General features: G+C 42.8%; 1 long non-coding RNA gene across 3 annotated transcripts in view; it reads left to right on the forward strand.

Moving 5' to 3' along the window:
• Nucleotides 1–9943, forward strand: part of LOC110322654 — a 51057-nt gene extending 41114 nt beyond the window's left edge. For 2 of the 3 annotated variants that reach the window (XR_003843862.1, XR_003843860.1), the window contains 3 exons: nt 1190–1597; nt 3755–3921; nt 4503–9943. This is a non-coding gene — a long non-coding RNA (uncharacterized LOC110322654). The remainder of the gene's footprint in view (nt 1–1189; nt 1598–3754; nt 3922–4502) is intronic. The other variant, XR_003843861.1, reaches the window with a different exon arrangement.
• The last annotated feature ends 11773 nt before the right edge of the window (nt 9944–21716 follow it).

The raw sequence follows: 21716 nt of genomic DNA on the forward strand, positions 1-21716 counted from the left end.
CTCACACACACACACACACACACACACACACACACACACACACACACACACATAGCCTCCATATGGAGACATGGGTTGAGGTCCACAGCAGGCAGCAACATTTGGTCAGATGACCCTGCTTTTCCTCCTTGCTCCCTGCCAGGGCCACAGTTCTAATTGCTGTTCTTTAGTGAGGCTCCCTGCTGCCCAACCCTTTCTAGACCCTTCTGCGGATAGCGGCCATCTTGTCTGCCTGCTCAGAGATTTAAAATGGTTTCCCATTGTCAGCTTGAAATTCCTCCTATTCAGTAAGGTACTCTGAGCTGACTACAAGTGGCCTTAGCTTTCCCAAGAAGCCTTCCTCGGGTGAAAAACCAGACCACCCATATTTCCTTGTTTCTTTTCTCTCTAATTTCAATACGGCTGTTTTCCATGCCTGTGCTCTACCTGTTGCAGGGCCACTGTCTTTATGGACCTCTCCCTGAGCACCCCATAAGAAGAAATCCCTGTAACCACTATTATGAGTCTCCTTCCTTTCGTGGCATTTTTTTCTTATGTGTGGTTCCATGTATTCTCTATCAGAGTTTGTGCTCCAGTAAAAAGCCAGGGGGAAGAAGACATCCCTATTCAGAACCTCTGATGCCGGAGGCCATGTTACCTCATGAATGCTACTTGGGTTGTTTGCTTATTTGTTTGTTTTTGTTTTATAATAACCCTTTAGGGAGAATCCTGTGGCTGACAAGAACCCCAGACTTCAAAAATCTTTTTTTCCTCCATGTTTCCAAGATGACATCCTCAAATATGACTATTTAGAAGGTGACACCCTCAAATGTAGCTATTTTAGGAATATTGTAAGTCTCTAAAGTTGTGTAAGGTCATTCAGCTGGTTCTTTTCCTTCATGGCCAGGTTAAGTCAAGATGACATACTTTTTTGTACCTGAAATGAACAAACCTCAGTTGTTTTGTGTGCCTTCCTCCTGGAAGAGCAGGCAGAGGTGGGTAGGTAGGAATACCTGCAGAGGAGGGTAAGCCCAGTCACTGAGATAAGTACAGACACTGGACTACTCATGCCAGGTCTGTATACCCCAATCTCAGTTGGCTGATTTTAGACAGGTCATCCTATTTCTTGCCTAAGTGCCCTCAGTCTGTGAAGTAGATCCCTAGCAGCCTGTTCTGTAGGAATGTCGACTGTATTTTCTGTTATTTGTAGATTTGGCTGAAGCCCTCTTTTCCTGCCTGGAGACTTATTGGGGACGTGAAATGAGAGAATAGCAGGTGACTAACAAATTAGGGGAGGACTAAATACTTCTAAGTTGTCACAGCAAGAAGAAAGGGGAATATCTCAGGAGTTTGACCTCAAGCCTGCAAAGTGGTGGTATTCCACCAGGAGTGAGTACACCTTTGTTTCTGAAGGGATGAGGTGATGGTCGGCTCAGAATGGGTTAAGCAGGGGTATTTCTGACAGCCTTCTGATGGTAGATTTGTTTGTTTTCTTGCTGAATCTCAACAGTGTCTGTATGCTTCCTGATGCTGTTGAGTCCTGTGGGAGGGGAATCTGAGCACCCTGATGCCCCTTATCCCCAATTCTGGACTGTGGAGCTGAGAGTGACAACAGCCAGTGAGTCCTTTGTCAACAGCAATCTGGGCCCTGGGCTGCTTTCTGTCTCTCTCTCTCTCTCTCTCTCTCTCTCTCTCTCTCTCTCTCTCTCTCTCTCTCTCCTGTGTGTGTGTTTCTTTTTTTTTTTCCTCTTTGGAAGATGACTCAGTGTATCTGGAGTCGGAAGATGGAGCTCTCAGCTGAACAGCCAGAATATTCTGACAACATGAAAGCAATAAAAACAGCTCATTGGTGCTCTGGGCTGATTCTCCGCCTTCAGTCAGTTTTACTGAAGGCGGGATGGTGAGAAGGCCACTGCTAGGCTTCAGAGATAGGGAGACATGAGGCACCTCACAAGGGCCCTGAGACCCTTGGATTTTGGATTTAGAGGCAAGAAGTCTGGTTATATTATTTAGTGAGCTTAGAAAACAGTGCCTTTTTCTTCTCTCTCTCTCTCTCTCTCTCTCTCTCTCTCTCTCTCTCTCTCTCTCTCTCTCTCTCTGTGTGTGTGTCTGTCTGTCTGTCTGTCTGTCTCTGTCTGTCTGTCTGTCTCTCCTCTACCTCATTCTTTTTTCTTTTTTGTTTTAAAGAATTCTTCTCACTGGTCCCCAATGATAGACTTATTTCCAGAGCCAGATACCCCTTTGGTATTTCTCGGTGGATCTGTCTGTGATAGGCTTGTTGTTCTTATTGAGGATAAAAGGTAACTCCTACTTCCCAAGAGTGGGCAAGGAGACCCTCCATAACAGTAACACTATAGTCTCCTGGAGTAGATGATCCAATGGAGGCATGATGCCTAAATACCCTTCATCTTTTGAGCTTGGATGTGGTCTGCCTCACTTGCCCTAACCTGAAAGCAGCTCCCCAGTTATATCTCAGCTTCCTCTTTCCTTGTGCTGGCATGTCAGGGCTTACTCTTCTCCTTTCATCTTCCTTATTTCCTCCAAAATGAATTCTCCCCACACTTTCCCCCTGCTCCTTTAGCACATTATCATGGAAACTCTGGGTTCTAGGCTTTTCCTGCTGCATTGATCCCCTGCCACACCTTCATTGCAATTGTATCCTGGACAAACTATTACCTTTTCTCTCTGCCATCCTTGGCACAGTCTAGGGTGAGGATCAAACAATTGAAGTTTGAGGATAGGAGACATCCTGGCCTGCACCTCCATCCAGACTTTTGCCAGGAACCATTTTTAATTCTTATATTTTCTAGCACTAATTTTAAGGTAGACATTTGCCACCAAAGCACCTCCTCTCCCAAAGGGCCACCTAGAATGACTCATTTGGGATTTCTGGGAGGTGCATCTCTTGGGCCTGAGAACAAATGGAGGCCAGGAAATATGACTGAGGTCACAGCAGAGTAGAGAAGAGCAGGCATAGGAACTAGCTGTCTATACCCACAGTGCTCTCAAAAGTGTCTGAAGCCCTTAGATTTTGTGTCTGAGTAGAGAGCATTTTGGCTAGTATCTTAGTCAGGGTTTCTATTCCTGTACAACATCATGACCAAGAAGCAAGTTGGGGAGGAAAGGGTTTATTTGGCTTACATTTGATCACCAAAGGATGCAGGACTGGAACTCAAGCGGGTCAGGGAGCAGGAGCTGATGCAGAAGCCATGGAGGGATGTTCTTTACTGGCTTGCTTGCCTTGACTTGCTCAGCCTGCTCTCTTATAGAATCCAAGACTACCAGCCCAGAGATGGTCTCACCCACAAGAGGCCTCTCCCCCTTGATTACTAATTGAGGAAATGCCCCACAGCTGGATCTCATGTAGGCATTTCCCCAAAGCTCCTTTCTCTGTGATAACTCCAGCTGTGTCAAGTTGACACAAAGCTATCCAGTACAGCTAGAAAGGCTGCGTTAGTGTAGACGTTGGGAACTTGGGGATCATACTTCTAGGTTCTGAGCTACGCATATGATGAAAGCTACCATGCTTCAGAGAACTCTGTTGTCTCATGTTCACTTGTCTAAACCATGGTAGATAGGTACTCCTGGGTCAGATGTTGTATCCACAGGTACTGGTTCTTATCCACATTGCTCTGGCCAGTATTATCTTGCATCTGTCACAGCAGAGGACTATTGTCCCAGGGGCTACATAAAACTCCAATTGCAAGTTGTTGCTTGATTGGTTTTGTGTGCTGAGCCCAGCTGATCTACCTTCCTTTTTTTATTTTCCTAATAGAGAATTCTATAGAGTACAGCTCCAACTGTAAGTAGGTGACATTCTCTTGGCAACTCAGGCTCAGCTGAGGATGATGTTTGTGCATCTAAGCCATCATACTAGAGCAGTTTGCCTACATTTTTGTGGAACAGCAAAGAGGACCTGCTTGACCACCCTTCTTTCTATGTGTAAGTGTTCATCCTCATTTTTATACATTCTTTTCTGCCTTCAAATGTGCAAAGTTTGATAGGTATTTGTAATCCTAGACTGCTATATCTTCTTTCTTCCTCTCCTATGTGCCCCACCCTTTGTCTTTCATAAGGAAGTGTTGCGATTCATTGTTCAGCCACAATATATCTATCTTCCTTAGACTCATACTTTGGAAGCCAGTTTTCTCTAAAATGGATCCAGGAGACATGTCTTTGGTGAGACATGTTAATTAATAGTCTCATGAAGGACCCTGCTGCACTCACTGTGCCCAGCTTGTGCTGAGGCTTCTAGCTGGCTGGCTGCATGAGGATGGTCCTTGCCAGCACCTGGCATAGATCTGCCAAATTCTAGCTCCAAATCTCTAGGCTGTAGGAACCTTAACTATATATAGCCTTGGGCTAAGCAGATATTAGCAGACATGTCTACCCTTCCCTGTGAGAGAAGAGTACTTCTATCATAACTACAGTGTAGAAAATGAGTTATCTCCAAGGGTTGGTAGGTGCATATTTTCATATCAGGCTTGGGTGTGCCGTACTTACTCTTCTTTTTCCTGTTTCAGGTGCTGAAAGAGGAAAAGTCATGCTGGATGAGGTTGCTGAGTTGGGATGAGGGCCAGTAGGAAAGACTTGGAGCATTCCATGTGACCAAAGGTGGTTGTGCCCTACATCAAATCCCAGCTTCCAGTGTCTCCTCTGTTTCCTGCTTGATTTGCTCTGCTCAAAGATACCTTTTGACCTTTCCTCATTCTTTTGGACCTTTTGCTTTCTATGTTTTCATCTACCCCTGCCTGTTCTTCCATTTGTTTTTTCTTTAGGATGAATGAAAACCTTCTCAGCTACTGATCCAGCAGCCATATTTATTCTTTGCCTTCTCTTGTCTTCTTTGCCTTATCTAATTAAGCAAGGCAGAAAAGGCTAATTGTCTTGGGGAGGAAGGTGCTTAGTAAATAAAAGCCCATGGTGTTCAGTGGTAGGGCCTAGTAGGTTAGATAGTCTTCCTTCTTGTAGGTACTGTTGAGCCACCAATTTGTATGTTTCCTTGACGTCAAGTATAGTTTAATATAACATGGACCTGGTCTTGATGGTAGATTAATATCAAGCTGCTGATTAGAAAGGAGAAGCAGCAAAGAAAGGTCTGATCCTGCCTCTAAGGTAGGTGGAGTGTGGCCGCTCCCTGGATCTATTCCCTTAAACTTTACCATTCCAAACCTCCAACAATTATCTTTTTCTTTGCACTCTCCCCCTGGCTTTTCTGTAAATGGGTAACTAGCAGAGTGCTATGATAAAGGCAGCCTGCTCAACTAACTAGGCTGTGAGATGTTTGGGAAATATCTGGGCAGCTCTGTAGACCTGGTAACTCCTTGGCTACTGACAGCTAACCTGAGCTTATTCAGGGTGTAATTCCCATACCATCCCTGAGGTCCCGGGAGCTGCCCAGGGTGCAAACATGCTCTTTCCTTTTAGAGCGGTTATTTGTCTTACTCTGGACACACTGAGCTTTAAGGGGGCTTAGGCTAAGCCTGGGATCTGTAGCTTATACTGGGCTGAGCAGTAACTAGATTCTGGATTTTTCCCTACTTGGAATTTTTCTTTGAATGAATCATTTTTTTCTTTAGGTCTTCAATTGTCTTCAAAGTATCTCTAGGTACTCAACAGGGATATGCTTTTCCTCTGCCTTACAATAACAGCAATGTTGAGTTAAAGTGATGATGTCCCTCAGAAGTAGGAAGACAACCCCATTGTACACAAATCAGAAAGCAGCAGGTGCTTGCTATGACATTCAAAAGTTCCTGTCCATCATTGTTGGCAGTGTTCTTAGCCAATAGGGCCAGTGGGAACTAACTAATAGCCAGAGATTTAGGGTCTAAGGATAAAAGGAATTATCCTGGATAATACTACTAGGTACCTGTAAGATCTCAATCCCAGCTATCTAATGTAGCTACTCTGCTGGCACCATGTAGATGCGTTTCTCCTTCCTTGCTCCCTCCCGCTACTGTCCAAGGAAGACAAATGAATCTCACCCCATATGTTTAATTGTCTTGTTTTTCCCTTTAAGGCAAGCCTCTGAGGTTCTTGCCAAGAAAAGTCAGTTTGGATGAGTTGTCTGTTACTTCAAGGAGCTGAACGAGTTCAGTCACTTCCTCAGTGGTGTGTGAGGGATAGCAGAGGGTTAGAAGGACTGATGTTTAAATGGAGAGGTAAGTTCAATCAGCTCTGCAGCTGGGAGATAGAAAGGAATAAACCTAGTCCAAGATGATACCCACTGGTGGGCTAGAGCCAGATGTACTTAAGTACAATCTAATGCCTTGCTCCTAGCCTTAGCCTGGCTTCTGTTGTATGACAGGCAGCATTGTGTGTTGCCAGCCAACTAGGCAAGAAAGTTAGCATGCCTTGAGTAGGATATAGGCATGCCTGGCACTTTTCCCTTGGCCTCTGAGTCTCTAAGTTCTACAAGACAGTTGCGGTACTGAAGCTGAGACAGCATAGCCATAGAATACAAAGTACTTTACTCAGAGCCATTATTGGGCCATATCATCTTGGTTCTACTGAATTCTGTTCTTACTGGGGCTATGACTTGTTCAAAGGATATCTTGACTCTATTCTCTGGCTTGGGTATGTCCCCAAAACTGCAGCTTTAGAGGAGAACGTGAACTCTCACAGGTCATTTTTTTATACATATAGCCAACCTTTAGAATAAGTAAGAGATACTGCCCCAGTCACCCTGCCATCTATGGGAGGTTCTTGTTTTCCTTAATTTATCTGATGAATGGCCATGAGAAAAGTATACACTGGTTTGGATCCTTGCTGGTTCCTTCCAACTGCTTTTAGGCTGATAAGCAAGAAAATACTCTTGAAGCCTCATAGTCTGTGCAGAATTTGATGCTATGGAATGATACCTATGTGAGTAGAGTATAGAAATAGGATGGAGGGAACCTCATAGAACCATGTTTCTTTGTAGTTGGATCAAAGGAACAAGTCATGAGGTTGGATATGTGGGAAGACATATCCAAATATCTAGACTGTAGGTGGGATGGAGCCTGGATGAATCTCTAATGAGGCAAGGAGATAGGATCAGATATCTTGGTCTCCATATTCCATCCATGGAAAAGGAGACTGCCCTCTCACCCTTGGTAACACAGATTATTTCCCTTTGATTGTTATTAAAGTATAATTATTAAATGACTTAAGTCAAATTCACACAATTGATGAGTGATGTTGAGGTTTGCTTCAGCACTTCTAATTCCAAAGCCATGTTTTCTCCTCACCCTTGGGCTAAAGTCAGTCATTTTGTGAATTAACATCCCTAAGAAACAATATAATCTACAGTATAAGCAAACTATGTCCCAGTAAGGCTGTCCACATTCCTTTTGGGGAGAGGTATGGCAGATGTTATTTGGTGTCCGTGGAAATGAAAAATATCTTTTAGATATTGGTGGATATACTAGGACCTGGAGGTACAGATCCCTGAGACTAGATTTCTTCTTGTACTGTGGGTATAAGATTGTCTATAATATAGCAGCAGCATAAAATATACAGTAGCCACAGATAACATTGTGTGTGAAGGAAGAGGAAGACATCACTCATTGAAAATATGGTGACTAAATTCTGTCATGTTAGCATTCAGAAGGCTGAAATAGGAGAATTGAGTTCTAAGCTAACCTGGACTATCTTAGATTAAGACCCTGTCTCAAACACCTCCCCCTCCAGAAGAAAAAAAAAAAAACACCTACAAAGAAAATCACAGTGAGGAGAGTGGAAAGAAGAGGTCCAGATGATAGATAGCCAAGCCCATGTTAGTTGGGCTACCTTCCAAAAGGTTAGAGTTGGTATGGATACCAACTCTTCTTTTCTCTAATTAAACAAATCCTTACAAGTTCTTGGTAGCTCACAAAAGCATGTACTAGGTTAGGAATTGGTGGGAGGAGAGGTCAGACTCTGAGTCACCAGTCATTTGGTACAGCTGCCCTTTTTCTTCTATAGCCCTCGTCAGGCATCAGGTGCTTTTGTGCCTCAGTCTAATCACCACACCTCTCATCCTTATAGCACAAGGAGCATTCAGCCAGGTCTTTATTTGCTAAGTCACTGACAGTGTGTACCTGTGGGAGGCTAATTTGAATAGTAGTCTCTTCCGGGACCATGGTTTCTACAGAGAATAGACAACCAGATTGGGAGACATCACCTGCAGTTAGGCGCTTTGTGTACATTGTGTGCAGGCCATTGGTGCTAAGCCATAAGAGCTTCTGCTCCATGTGTTCAACTTCAAGATTCAGAACTTGTTTACCTGTGGCTAAGGTGAGCCATATGTAATTCCCTCCTCCTTGGCCTAACACTACTACTTGGGACTACTCAAAATATAGGAGCTGTCACTGGCTGAAGGTATCAAAATCTGCATAGGGATAAAGGTGTGTGTGTTTGGAGGTTATAGCATGGGGAAGTAAGTCAGGGAAAATGGATTTATATTGTTTAGTGTTCATGCCCATGTCCTTAGTTTACTTGTCTATGAAACAGGTTTTGAATGAGGATCCTGTCAGAGGTTCAAACTCATCTTGCCCCTTAGGCCTGTCCTGAATATTTGTGAAGGTTTTGTTTAGCTCGAAACTCGGGGTCAGGAAAATGAACCCAACTTGCAAAGAGAGAAAGGAGGGATCTTGAAGTCCTAAGAGCAACCAAGTTTAGTTCCAAAGAAGCACTCTAGCACTAGTGTGAATGATAATTGGTGATGGACATAAAGTGGGTAGTAGGAGTGGGTTTTGGGTGGGTGGTAGAGAAGAGAAGGGGTTAACTGAGTAGAGGTAGCTGGTGAGGACTTACCAGGTGGAAGGATATGGCACTGTTCTCTCTTAGAGACAAGTAGGAGATAAACATATGGGAGCTGGCTGTGATGCAGGGTTCAGATTGAGAGACCATATATGTTCAAGGAAGGTATTCTGTTCAGGGCCTGCCTTTGTTGGGAGAGGACTTTGAATTTATTTATCCTCTTTTTCTTGTATGGTTGAGACTCTAGCCCAGCTACAAGGTGGCAAAAATTCTCCAAAGCTGCCTGAGTAGGAGCCCCTGTGCCAGGGAACATGTAGAACAGTCTTAAGGATGCAAGGAGCTTTAAGGAGCCTTAACGTTACTATACAGATCTCTTCACATTATCTGGTTCACTGGGTCTTTGCACAACACTGAGAAGAGAGGTAGCATTGGTCCTGTCATCATTGAACTGAGCCAGGAAGAACCCACTCAGAACCACATTGCTTCGAACTTGAAGTTTTGAACTTCAATTTCTAACCTAGGTCCCCTGTTCTAGCTAGATCAGGGGTTGGAGTGAAACTTAGATGCCCTTAACAATGTTCTGCATCTCTGAGATCTTCACTTCCTACTTTGCACATTGGAGAGAGGATGAAAAGCTCCTAATGCCTTTATTCTCCTTCCCACTGCTTCTCTGACTCCTAGGAGCTCTTGTGCTATCTGGCTTGCACTTCTTGGCTAGAATGCCCGGCATTCCCCATGGTCCTGGAGAGATTTCTTGTTAAGCCATTTTGACATCTTCATAGTGTTTTCCCTGTGAATTCTGGCATATTTCTGTAGTGTATTGCTCACTGTGGCATCTTTGAGGTTTTCCCATCCTATTTGTTAGGGATGCTTGGAGCTTTCTCAGCAAGTGTATCATGTTTGTGTTACCTGTTTGTTGGCTGATATATATCACCCACTGGAACCACTGGCTAATGTACTGCATAGTTAGATGCTAGAAATACTGTCATCAGCTCAGAACCCCTGCCTCATGATCAGTATAGGAGAATGGGTTTCCTCAGTATATGAAAAGCTGGTGAGAGAAGTGATGGGCCCTAGGTTTCTTTGAGTCCTGAAAACAGTCCTCATTCTTTTAAGGACATTGAGGCTGTATCACCTCTTGGCTATTCAGCCTCTAAGTGACTGATAGAGGATCTGATAGAGGGAGAGAAAAGTTCTTGCCACAGGATCCCCAATGAAGGAGCTAGAGAAAGTACCCAAGGAGCTGAAGGGGTCTGCAGCCCCATAGGAGGAACAACAATATGAACTAACCAGTACCCCCAGAGCTCACTGGGACTAAACCACCAATCATAGAAAATACATGGTGGGACTTGGGGCTCTAGCTGTATATGTAGCAGAGGATGGCCTAGTCAGTTATCAATGGGAGGAGAGGCCCTAGGTCCTGTGAAGGTTCTATGTCCCAGTATAGGGGAATACCAGGGCCAGGAATGGGAGTGGGTGGGTTGGGGGTCAGGGGGAGGGGGGAGGAGATAGGGAATTTTCAGAGGGGAAACTAGGAAAGGGGATAACATTTGAAATGTAAATAAAGAAAATATTTAATAAAAATAAATAAATTTAAAGCTGGGTGGTAGTGGCGCATGCCTCTAATCCCAGCACTTGGGAGGCAGAGGCAGGCGGATTTCTGAGTTTGAGGCCAGCCTGGTCTACAGAGTAAGTTCCAGGACAGCCTGGACTGCACAGAGAAACCCTGTCTCAAAAAACCAAAATAATGATGATGATGATGATGATGATGATGATGATGATGATGAAACCCCGTCTCAAAAAACCAAAATAATAATGATGATGATGATGATGATGATAAATAAATAAATAAATAAATAAATAAATTTAAAAGAAAAGAAAAGAGAAGAAAAGAAAAGAGAAGAAAAGAAAAGTGCATGCCTTTACTTATTATGGACTTAAGCATGAAGGGTTAGTCTTTCTCTGAGAGTGTTCCCTTCAGGACAGGACAATTGAGGTTGGATGGGGTCAGCAAACATCTGTGTCTGTCTCTGTGTTCCTTGAACAAATCTCTGTTTGTGAAGAAGGTACATGAGAGCACTTTTAGTAAAGGATGCATTTAGCAGCCTTCTATTATGCTGTACAGTATTAGAGCTGGTTCTTTCTAGTCACCTGGAGAATGCAAAAGAGAGTGGATCCAACCCAAAGTTGTGAGGGAAATTCATGTAGATATCATGTAACTTTGCTGAGTTCCTGAGGGAAGATAAACCTTCCTGAGGAGACATTGTCTGCTCTTGTCAGGTCTGCTTAGTTCTGAGGCTATAGTACTTTGAAACTGTGTGTGGCCAAGTTACTAGGATATAAAGTTGCTCCTTGATTCTACCTTGTATCAATCCCAGCTACCTTTGTGCCATTCTTAAGGCTGAAGACTGGGAGAGACAATGGAGGGACCTGGGACTATAACCCATTTACCTTTGCAGAGAGAATTTCTGCCACTGAGCTTAGGAATTTTTCTTAATTTTCATTCAAGAAGTAGAGAAAGTATATGTTGTCTTTCTTATCTTCCAGGGAAGATCTGTTCTATTCCTGTATTTGTATCATTACTACCCCGATCCTGGGTCATTCCTCCCAGTGAAGAGGACTCTTGACAAGGATTGTGGATGGTAGAGAAAGCCAGATCAGATGAGATTTTCTAGAAAAGTTTTCTAGAAGAGTTTTCTAGAAGAGTTTCAGAGTAAATCCACAGCTGATAGTCACAGGCATTGTCTATGGTGCTAAAGACTTAGGTCTATGTTCAAGAAGATGGACTACTTAGAAGAACTCTAGAGTGTGAATTACTTAATGGCTTAGTGAAAGTTATATTAAGTATAGGCAATCCTGTGTCTTTTGTGTTATTACTAGCTGTATATTTAGTATCAGAAGACTGGACGTGTCAACAGGCTGGGAATGGTTAAGTGAGTTATATCTTAAGTTCACACTTACTATTGACTTTCATCCTCCTTCCTTTTCTATTTCCTACTCTCCTGCATTCCTTAGCCATTTCTAAATGTAGTCATTATCTATGGAGTATTGGATCTACGAATGCTGAAGCCCCTCTGTGAAATGAAATTATTTTTACTTAATTTAGACATAATCTTTTATGAACTCTTTAAACCATGCCCAGATTTCTTCTAATACTTAATTCCAAAACAAAAGAAAATAATAATGCTGTCGAATTATTGTTTCAAGAATTCTTTAGAGGATAGTGGCAAAAAAAAATCTGTGTATTTAAGGTAAAGATGTAGTTCATATTTATAGATACATGTTCATGGACAATGATTGGAGTGCAGGAATGCAAAACTTGGGGATATAGAAAGCTGACTATAGTTGCCTTTGAAGTTACACTGCTCCATTCTTGAAGTATAGATCTTCTGGTATCAGTGAATGGAGTGACTTTGATTTAGAGTGTAAATGGACTGCCCACTGCAGGGACCCTTCTGTCTCTAGGTTTAGCTTCCTATTGGCCTCAAAAGAGAACAGTTTTCCCTATAGTATGTACCTATTTTGGGGGAAGTGGTTGTTTAGGTATGCAAATCCTAAACCTAACTATCTGTTATTTCCTTTCAGCTCAAATCCTAATAGCCTTGGATGTCTAAGATCTTGGATGTCACTTTGCTAGGTAAGAAAGGCCTGAGTGAGATGGCATAGAGGGGACACTGCCTCTGGCCACTGGCTGCGCTCCAAAACAGGTGAACTTTGTGTTTGAAAGGAATGCATTTAATCATTTGGGCCTAATAGAAGTTACTTGTATTTTCTCTCCTTTACCCCTCCCCTCCCCTTGCTGCTTCCTCAACCACCAAAGAATTTAATCTGCTGCACAACAAACAATACAGTTATAAAACTTTGAAAACAAGAGGGTGTAGCCTCTCCAACAGGGGAAAGGGCATGCTGGATAATGTTCCCAGGGAACATGTCAGACTTGTATAGAGCCTGTGAGAGCCTAATTGATTGGGCACCTGGGTGCCTGCTCTGCCCAGTGCTAAGCTATCCCTAGTCCAGAGAAGGAGTCTAAATGAAAGAGATCAGAGAAGGGCTTATAAAAGGGAAGTTGTGTGTTTTCTCCCGCTGATTTGATGGGAATGCACTAAACTGTGCAACTTCCTCCTCTGCTTCCTCTCTCCTCTCCCTCCTTTTCCATTTTCTCCCTCCTACCTCCCTTGATCCTCCATCTCCTTCTCATTGTTCTTGAGACAGAAGTCATGATAATAGAAAAGGGTTAGAATAGCAGTGTAGGTGCTACTACTGGCTGGGCCTGCCAAAGATGAAACAGGGTTTGAGGCTTTTGCCACCTACAAGCTCAGACCAATCTCTGCTAAGCCCAGCCTCCTTCTCTGACCTGAGGCAGTGCAGCCACATACACATCACAATGTGCCCCAGTCTATATACTGCTAGGTATGTACCCAGATACTGGGCAGAACTACCACTGGGAGGTCAGTGGGTCCACCCTGACTTCCTTAGGGCTGTGCTGAGGATGTCGGATTAATATCTCTGCTATGAGTGGTTTTGCCCTCTACAGGAGGAGCAATGCTTGTTGCATAGAACTTTGTTATTGAGAACTCCTGAGAACCCAGTGAGTAAGCACATGGTCTGGTAAGTATGGCACCAGATAGGATGTTATGCCTGTCTCTTATCTCAAGAAACAAGGAACCTTGTTTCTTAGCAGTAGTAGGAGGAATAGAGCAGTCCTGGCTAAATGAGAGGTGGGGAAGTTGGTCTTGAGTATCTCTGTCCTGACCTGATAAAGCTGGTATCTCCTTACTGAATCTTTCTCCTCTGAGCTGTATAGACTATTTGAGAATGTTAATGGAGTGGGCTGTTTGGATCTAGGGCCATGAACTTTGGTATGCATTGGGAGACTACAGGCAGGCTTATCTTTCCTCTTGTGGCAAGCTTCAGCTTCCGCGAAAGTGGTCTGGGTTGTTTCTTTTGCCTATGAGAGCAAAGCCTTCTGCCACAGTCAGGGTACAGTGCACTCTGGCCTTCACTCTGTACCTATCTCTTCCTCTCCTTCTACACCATGTGTATTTCATCCCAGAAGGCAGCTTGGTACCATGCCCTGTCTAGCCCAGATACTGTGCCAGGACCTTAGTGTTCTGTACAGAATTTTACTGAGTTTAAGAGCTTTGAGACCCAAGAATTGTTCAGTAGCATTAAGGAAAGGGGCAGAAAACCTAACTTTTAGGAATGTTGTTGTCCGGGAACATAGGTGTCCTTTTCTCTGATTCAGTGAAGCCAGGAGAACTAGCACTGCCACCACAGGCTTCTGAAGCGTTTACTTCTCCCTTATTTACCCAAGCAGGTACTTGAGGGACATACTGATATTTTGCCCACTTTGGGAGTCAGTGGTCACTGATTTTAGGCTGACAAGCTCCAAATTCTCCTTTACTGATGGATCCTCAACATATATACCTCATTTTATTACCCTTTCCTCTGATTCACTAGCTACAGCTTTCTGGCAACATGTTCTACCTAGCCTGACAGCTAAAGACAAAATGTCCTGGATGCTGGGCCTGGGCTGCTGCTGAAAGTGACAAGCCAGGCACCCTCTTCAGTGCACATAAGCAAGTGGTCTTTTTTGGAGGTAAGATGTTCCTTTTTCTTTCAAAAAGGCCTTCCTTCCCTAACCTTCTCTCCCAAAGATGAGTTCTTCTAACTGGTGGGAGCTCCTAAATCAGTCTTCAAAGGCAGGCAAAGAAATGGATGGCAGGCTTCTGGCACCCTCCCCCACCCTGGCTGGAATTCTCATCATGCACATAGCTGTGACTCAGCACTCACTGCTGGGTCAGGAGGGAGAAGCTATTGCCTGGCTGGAACCTTCCCACATTCTGCATGTGAGCACATCAAACACCACAGGCTGGGCCAGCAGGGTGAGGTTCCCGGGGCAAGTATTTTCTCCTCGAACCCATATTCTTCCTACATTTTAGGGATTTCTGTTCTGGGCCCAGGGTATTTAGGATTCTAAAAACCATTGCATTGGCCATAGACTAAAGTATAAGTAGTCTTTTTCTTCTTTGCTTTTAACCAGTGAAAAGTGTTTAGCCCTTATTTTTACTGTTTGGCTTTCATGGGTTGGATTTTCTATGTGTTAATTTTATATCTAGACAGAATATGACTTTTCCAGATTACTGTACCTCTCTTGCATGCTGTTGTTGCCTCTGGCTGTGTGTGTACATGTGTTCTGACCAGTTTTCCCTAGCTTCTCTTTACAGATGAGAACACTGAAGCCATTCAAGACTATGGCAGGGCCCTGTTCTCAGCATATAGGCAAGCAGTTGTTCTAATTTACCAAGGAGTGACATTGCCTCTCCCCGTCTGCCCCTGCCTTACCAAAGGAGTGACCTGTCATGGGAGGGTAGAATGGCTTCCAGAGAGAAATAGGTATAGGAAGAGATGGAGGCTGGAGAGTAGTGTCTCAGACTTCTTATGTGCTCTGTGGCCTGTTCAGAACTGCTAAGTGAGGCAGGGTTTCTTGACAACCCCATCAAGCCCAGTAACTTAGTTTACTTGAAGCCACTTAGTTGAGAAGGGTGATCCCATTATTCTCACTGAGAGCAGAGTCCTAACAGCCCTAAGGTTTTCAAGGGCTGCCCTCTAAGACATAAAGGTAACTCTCAGGCCAGGTGCCAGAGAGCTACAGTCTTCCAGACTTTATCAAATCATCTAGCTATTTCAAACTAGTGAAGAATCACCACCTTGTTTCAGAAAAGGGACATTGCTCTCCTGACTACAGGAATCCTGCTTTTATAGGATGCTGAAGACTAAGTGGGATTGGATGAACAAAAGGTTTAAATGCTAGGACTACTTCTTTCCCTCCTTTGTAGTTCATGCTTAAATTATCTTTCAGTGATTCTTATTTACAGAAAACAGGGTTTGCAGTCCATGGATGTAACCCTAGGCCTTCATTGGTAGTTTCCCCTTGCCAGGCCTTTTATTTGCTAGGTAGAAAGAAAGGAATTAGCTTCATGTCATAGTGAGGACCAAAAGAAACAGGTGTTTTCTAAATGATAGCAAACTGGAATTGCCTTAGGGAAAGCTTTCTAGAGCTGAGAGGGCTGACAGAGGAGGTGGAGGGTTGCTAAAAGGAGGTACCAACACAAGCAGAGCCTTCTGGGAGAAAAGGTGTGCCCTGGATCCCTGCAGGATATCTCTCCTTAGCCTAGAGGGAGGGGATTGAGGATGGTAGAGGAAGTTGCTAAGAAAATTAGGCTGAGATGGAAATCAGAAGAGTTGAATATTATCATATGCAAATCTCATCTTCCCCTTCATTTACAGGGTTTTGACCCTTGTTAATAACTGCCATCTAATCTATTTATGACCTAAAGCCCTCCCTATCATGGGTTAGGGTTCCTAACCCACAGGCTCTAATTTTGCTCACCAGTGTCAGTGTCACTCAGAAACCCAGTGTAAAGATCTGCCAGCACTCATCTGCAGCTAAGGCCCTGGAAAGCCCCAGGGAGGCTGCTGGGCCTTCTGTTTCTCCTCTGGCTGGCCCAGTTTCTGAGAAGCTAAAGCCTATGCAGTGTCAGCATTGCTAGGCTTCATTGCCATCATCTTCTCTATTGCTGGGAAGAATAAAGGGGCACCAATGAGGCAAAAGAACAAAAGCAGGTCCTCCTAGACTACCTGACCTCTTGCAGTACCAACATGATGTGCTCTCATCTTCACCCAGGTATAGCATGTTTACAGTGAGTCTCCCATCCAAATTGTCTGAGCTAAATCCCCCTCCCCAGTCTAGCTCAGAGTTCAGTTCAAGCGAAAGGAGGTCACAGTCAAGCTGTGGATCAAGCAGCAACAGTGGGCAGAGGGAAAGGAATATAGACATTAGCTCATCGTATCCTGTGACTACAGTTTCTTGTGCAGACATCGGAATAATAACCTACTTCACTGGACTCTTGGAACAATTAAGTATTGTGACTCTGGGAATGCTCACATTATATTTGCTCTATTACCCCAAAACAGCCAGGAGCCATTAAAAAAAAAAAAAAAAAAAAAAAAAAAAAGATACGCTTGTATCTGGAGGCCAAAAAGAGTTTCTGAAAAATACAGCTCTACTCTTTGTCTCTCCTTTCAAAGATGATGGTTGTGACATCAGAGGAAATACACAGCAAAGATGTAGTACAATGTGGAACATAGCTTGTGAATCTTATTTTTAGATACATTTTTAAAACATACCTTGTTTTTGTGTTAGAGGGTTATCTGTATAATGCAGTGATAAGATACCAACTTTTTTAAAGACACTAGGGGTTAAATCAAATTGCTAGCCTACAGGGTCATGGGATAGAGAGGAGGAAGGAACATACTCTTTTTGAATAATACTTGTGGAAGAGTTGTCCTGGCACAGGCGACTTACTTGGGTTCAGTTGTTAACATCTCATAGGTCACTGTCTTGGAAAATACTACATAAATTCAAGACATTACTAATGTACATATGTTGAATGCATTTGGTTCTTTTATTTCATTGTGTATAATGATTTCTAATGACTAATGTGAAGTCACACAGGAAACAAACTTTGCATTGTTCTTGTCTGCTCAAAATGTTGGCTGTGACTCGGATGCTGCTGAGCAGCACTGTATGGCTGTCATCTGCATCTGACAGGCAAAATGATTCTCAGGGCTGAGGCTGGTTCTTCTGACTGCACATCTCTGCTTTCTTCAGTGAGATCCTCTTCTTCTGGAAGCTGGTTTCACATGGTGGCTTAGATTTTTCCATCTTTGTATCTAGCACCATTTGAAATCAGTGTTTTAGGAGTAAGAATTGCAGCACAGCAGAGGGTAGACTACAGAGGAACAGCTGTACACAGAACTGGCTCTCTCCTTCGAGAAATCAAGGGAAGACTTGAATAGTGACATTTGCTCTTGAGTCTGTTTGGTTTAGAGGCAGTGATAGTGAGAAAGTTTTTGTGTTCATAATAAATGTGAGGGTGTAATCAGGGGCAGGGAGTGGTCCACTTTATTCAGCATTCCATGGGTGGAAGAGGGTGCCTTGGGCCTGCACTGTTCATTAATTGTAGCAAAGAAGGGGTAAGAGCTCTGTGTGTGGAGGACTGCTTCATTCACATCAGTACTGCCTGCCTGAACCTGGAAGATCCATGGAGAACTCAGTCCTGGTTGCAGCACAGCTGAAATCAGACTGACACCTGCCTTGAGATTCAGACCTGAAGAACACCACCAGTCCATCTCTTACACAGGCTGACCGATTTCTCCTGGTGTTCAGAGTCTGTTTTTGTCTAGCACCATTTGAAATCGGTTATGATGTAGGGGGAAAAGCACCAGCCTCAGAACCTTGTGGTGTCTGGTCAGCATCAGCCTGTCATTTCCTACATGGGCAAAGCAGAAAAGGAAGATCACAGTTTCCTAATGTCTTTAATGCATATGTATGTGGCTGCAGAAGTTATAGATCACTTAGTGGGGGGTTTTAATTGTTATAATTTATTGTTGTAAAATATCCTTAGTTACAATTTCTGACTTGTAGTACTGTTATAAACTAAGTACTGTTAAACCGTCTGTTAAGTGTTGGCTTTAATAAATAATTTGCTACATTCAATTTATCATGTCTGTTTTATCTATTATTTTTAATTCATAATTCCATGGCAATGAGAAGTGGTCCCTGGAAAGTTAATTTGCTGTGCCAATCATAAGGAATTGGAAGTAGGTTGCTGCATACAGACATTAAAAATGAAGGTCATTAAGACAGGAATGAAATTCTAAAGATGAAAGATTAGCAGAGACAGAAGGTTGGAGCTCTAGGCTGAGGGATGTTACTAAATGGGAAGTCCAAGGGAACTGTGGACTCTGACCCTCCTCCTGTCAGTTGCTGCAGGGAACTTACTTAACCACACTGTCATGTGGCCCTTAAAGGGGAGCAGGCTAATTTCAGTTGTATTTGTAGCAGAGGGAGTTCTACTTTCCACTGATAGTTTATTTCAACCCTTCAGTAGGCGGTGAAAGAGTTCTATAAAACTGTTCAGAGATTTGCCAGCATTGGAGGTGGTGGAGGGGCAGGGTTCATGATTGGAGAACTTTCAGGAAGAAAGCAGGTGGCCCCTTCCATAGGAGTTGCATAGCTAACTATGAACTACCTGCAGTACAATTATTTCAAGCCAGTGGGTTTTAATAACTAATGGCAAATCAGCTGCTCAGGAAGCTTTTTCTAAGCCTTCATCCCAGTAGCCTTACCCCACATGGCTGCCTTGCCCATTTTGCTGGAAGTGGGAGGCTGTTGGGGAATTTGCTGGAAAGACTTCCCAGTGATGCATCCTGCAGCTGCAAAGCTATTTCAAGCCTTTGATTGAAGAATCCATGTTCTAAGTCACATCTGAGGATGGGCTGGTAGGAATGGCTAAGTCCCTCAGCTGTATTTTTTAATTTACCACACTAAAGTAGGAGACTGCAGCTCCTCTAAGTATGACAGATTGGATCTGTGGTATTAACTACACATTAATGTATTGAAAATTTGATTAAAACTCCCCCAGGCCATGATTCTGGCTCTTTAATGAGTTAGGTGCTAGAAAGTGGAATTTAATATCAAAGCACAAAAACAATGATTTAAAATTTATTTCCATTTAGAAAAATCACAATATTTTCATTGAATACTTAAACTGTGCCATATCCTGATGTTCTGAGAAGCAAAATGAAACCAGAACACCTCTCAGTTATTTTTTTATCTGGATGCTTATAGCCCTTTACATAAAATTGTCACTCTGGGATAATTTTTCATAATTGGCTGGTAATGTAGGGTGGTTTTTTTTTGGCAGCACCCTCCTGAATCAAATTTATAAAACCCTGCTGTCAACCCAGGTATAAAGACTTTTGTTAAAGCATTAGTTTTTTAAAATTAAGCCTTACCAGACTTTTTAGAAGTGAATACAGTGTATTTTTGTTAACTAGGGGAAGGAAGATCTGCAACCAGTTTATTAGATCAAATGAATTAAGTTTAGTCCCTAGCATCTTTAAGAAGTTGGTCTAGGCCTTCTGTTTGAAAGCTGGCATATAGTCTCAGAAATAGATAGCACATTAATATTAACATACTTTTAAGGGAAGCCTGAGATAATTCTGTGTTTGATCTGGGGCACATTCTACCTCAGTACCACATTACTGTGGCTTTGGTCACCAAAAGAGTGATCCTCAGGTTCAGGTCCCTTTCCTGCAAGCAAATACTATTTTAGCTGGCTTTAGAATGGGGCTCAGTTTTGTCTATTGTAGAGCCAAGATTGAGAGCCACTTCTCTATTTCTGAAAAGGCCATACTATTTTGGTCATAATTATGTGCTGCCAGTTAATATGTTAGTGCATAAATTAAAAGTCAGTACTGTAACAAATTAGCACAAATGTGATATTTTAACACACACAACATTCTTAACAGGTCTGAATAGCAGAAATCTAACATTTTTACTGGCTTAGAATCAAGATACTATCAGACATAAATGCTTCAGAAATATGAATGTTTGCTTCTGTCTGTAAACAGGCTGTGTTCTTTGCCTTGCTCTTTCCCTCAAGCTTCAAAAGCCAGCAGGATCACATTTTGCCACTGTCTTCTCTGATCGGCCATCATGTTTTAACAAAATCATGATGTGACTAACCTGCACATCAGTTTGAGAAGTATATTGCTATGGGAGCCTACAGAAGGAATTCTTCATGGTTGAAGCTCACCTGAAGTAAAGATTTAATATTTTTTTGAGTAGGCATTGCAGGTGGAGGTAGGTAATCAGATGCCTTAATTTTTCCAAACACCATACTTAATATGTTCAACTAAGCATTAGATACTCCCTAAATTCCCAGTGAAGCCACAAGCTCCAAACACTGGAGTTCCTGTTTATAGTGGTTCAGCACATGGTTTAGCATTGCAATGTACAACAGTCTTCAGACCTATTCCTCACATCGGTCTTACTACCTGTACTCAAGATTTTATTGGGTTTTGTCCAGTCATGTCGGGAATCAAGGTGGATAGATTTTCAGCATTGTCTGTGTGGCAATATGTTCACCTGCTGTATGTAAACAAGCAAGAAGGAAAATTATGCATTCACTTGTTCCCCCAAGTATTATATATCCACCATATTTAAGAAGTGAACAAAAAAATTACTACCTTCACAAAAGCAAAAGAGAGCTAGTATTCTACCTGATCTAAAATAAAATTAATGACAACGTCACAGCAAAGAGGCAGAAGACTGTCAAATACTTAAACAATCCACAGGAGGGCAGCAGTGCTATGATCTCAAAGGCAGACAGCTCATTTTAGGGTAACCTCAGGATGAGCATAGAGATCCTAAGCATACTGATTGTACTGGCTAATTTTGTGTCAATTTGACACAGCTGGAGTTATCACAGAGAAAGGAGCTTTATTTGGGGTAATGCCTCAATGAGATCCAGCTGTAAGGCATTTTCTCAATTAGTGACCAAGGAGGGAGGGCCCCTTGTGGGTGGGACCATCTCTGGGCTGGTAGTCTTGGGTTCTATAAGAGAGCAGGCTGAGCAAGCCAGGTGAAGCAAGCCAGTAAAGAACATCCCTCCATGGCCTCTGCATCAGCTCCTGCTCCCTGACCTGCTTGAGTTCCAGTCCTGACTTCTTCAGTGATAAACAGCAATGTGGAAATGTAAGCCAAATAAACCCTTTCCTCCCCAACTGTTTCTTGGTCATGATGTTTGTGCAGGAATAGAAACCCTGACTAAGACACTGATGGAAGAATAGTTGTGTATTGGATTTATTCAATTCTGTTCTTAAATAGGCAAATTATTAAACTATGAAAAATCCAGTCTTAGTTAAAATGTTAGCTCTCTGGTATCCTGAGCTTTAGAACACTGTAGAATTGCTTATTTCCCTTAAACCTTAAAATTAGGATGCATATTCAGGTTCTTTTTGCCCTTAAGTCTTTCTAGCATAATTCAGACAATTTACTGTTGGTTACTGTAAAAGTCCTCTCTGTATATTTTATTAAAAATATGCTAGAGTCTCATGTTAATTTTCTAAAATGCTTTAGTCAATGTAATTTTCATTCTGTGTTT

The sequence above is a fragment of the Mus pahari genome, chromosome 5, assembly GCF_900095145.1.
Source record: "Mus pahari chromosome 5, PAHARI_EIJ_v1.1, whole genome shotgun sequence".
Lineage (NCBI taxonomy): Eukaryota > Metazoa > Chordata > Mammalia > Rodentia > Muridae > Mus > Mus pahari.